This window comes from Odocoileus virginianus, chromosome 26, assembly GCF_023699985.2.
Source record: "Odocoileus virginianus isolate 20LAN1187 ecotype Illinois chromosome 26, Ovbor_1.2, whole genome shotgun sequence".
Taxonomy (NCBI): domain Eukaryota; kingdom Metazoa; phylum Chordata; class Mammalia; order Artiodactyla; family Cervidae; genus Odocoileus; species Odocoileus virginianus.
Window position 1 is genome coordinate 33,502,587 of NC_069699.1, and position 2,061 is coordinate 33,504,647.

Below are 2,061 nucleotides of genomic sequence, written 5' to 3' on the forward strand. Positions count from 1 at the left end.
TGGCCTATGGGTTTACTTTCTTGGAACATGATTGTCATCTTTTGGTATTAAAGGGTATGCTAGCCTCAAAATCATTTTGGGAAATAACACCTCTTCATTCTTGTGGTCTATCTCCCCCTACCCTAATTCTCTTTTCACCTGTGTCTAACTTCTATTAATCCCATTGATTGGGTTCTTAATTTTAGTTATTACACTTTTTCCAATCTCCAGTTACCATTTGATCCCATTGTTTTACCATTGTATTTCATTAATTAATATTTTTACCTATTCATCCTTATTATTTTAATATCCATGTCTGAATATCTGGATATCCTGTGTTAGTCTTTTTAATACTTATTATTTGTCCTTGGTTATTAGTCATCTCATCTTTTTGTGTGTTTTGATAATTTTTTGTGCTGAGCATTGACTTCGAAAAACTGTGGAAATAGTTTGAAACTCTGAACTGTTCCTTTCATATCAGCAAATTTCTTAATGAGAAACATAATTCAGATTTCAAGGTCCTTGCCTTGGATTTTCACTCTGTCTCCAATCCTAGAGTTGAAAATTCCTACTGTATTGATATTGTCTTGTCAATGTTTTCAAGATTTTTAAAAAAATATTGAGTTTGTCTAGTTACTCCTAGAGAGAGAATTTTTCTAAAATTTGTTAGTATGCTATTGCCAGAAGGAGCACTGATTATGTTACTGGATTTTAATTTGTGTTTTCTTTATTTCAAAAGAGCTGAACATTTTTTAATAAGCTTATCAGCCAGTAGGTGTTTTCATTTATGCATGTTACTATTTATTCATTTTTTATTGATCTGTAGAAATTATATTATAGATTTTTATTCTTGTTGTATTTTAAATTCTTTCTCTCTAGTTACAGTTCTTTTTATGCTTAATTTGCTTTGATGAACTTAAGTATTTTTAAGGTAATCATAGTCACCAATCTTTCCTTTTTTGAGCCTTTTATCTTATTTAGAAACTCTTTCCCTATATCAGTATTATAAAGATATTCTTCTATATTTTTCTCTAATAATTAAAAATTTTTTCTTTTAACTTTTGTCTTAATCCATGTGCATTTCATGTTTGTGTGTGGAGTTAAGTAAAGATCCAATTTCATTTACTTCCATATGATAAATATATGCCTATCATATATTTTTTCATATGTTATAAACATACCATTTTATATTTTATCATATACCTTTTATTTTTTAATATTTACTATTTATTTGCCTGGGCCAGGGCTTAGTTGGGGCACTCAGGATCTTTAGTTGCAACATGTGAGATTTAGTTCCCTGACCAGGCATGGAACCCAGGCCACGCCTGCATTGGGAACAAAGAGCCACTAGACAACAAGGGAAGTCCCTGTAATATACCTTTTAATATAACACTGCATAAATATGCCACAGTATGTTTATCCACTCATCTGTTGATGGGCATTTAAATTGTTTCCAGTTGTTGCCTATTACAAATAAGGCAGTTGTAATATTCTGGTCCAGATTTTTTTGTGGACCTAAGTCATAATTTCTCTTAGGTAAATGCCTAGGAATGAAATTGCTGAGTTGTAGAGTGTTTAATGTTTTAAAAAAAGCTGCCAAAGTGTTTTCCCAAAAAGAGATACGATTTACACAACTGTCTGCAATGTATAAGAGTTCCAGTTCTCTATATCCTCACCAATACTTGAAATTGTTAGAAATTTTAACTTTAATCACTTCTTGGCCTTTTGACTAAGATCAAGTGTAGTGTCTGTTCTTAACAGTTTAGAAATTTTAACTTTAGCCATTTTATTGCTCTCCAGTGGTGTCTCATTTGTGTTAACATGCATTCCCCTGAAGGCTAATATGATGTTAAGTATTTTGTCATGTATTTATTTGCAATATATCTTCTTTTAGAAAGTACCTATTCAAGTCTTTATTGTGTTTTTTGATTGAATTATCATCTTATTACTGAATTTAAAAGGGCTGACTATATTCTGGATTATATATTCTGGATACAAGGCCTCTGTCAGAGGAATGTGTTGATAATGTTTGCCTGTAATATGTAGCCTGCCTTTTCATTTTCCTGATGGTGTCCTTTGAAG

At 31.1% G+C, this 2,061-nt stretch overlaps 1 pseudogene; it reads left to right on the forward strand.

The window, feature by feature from the left end:
• The first annotated feature begins 1,688 nt into the window (after positions 1–1,688).
• On the forward strand, positions 1,689–1,849 carry LOC139031329 (U2 spliceosomal RNA; annotated as a pseudogene).
• Positions 1,850–2,061: the final 212 nt, after the last annotated feature.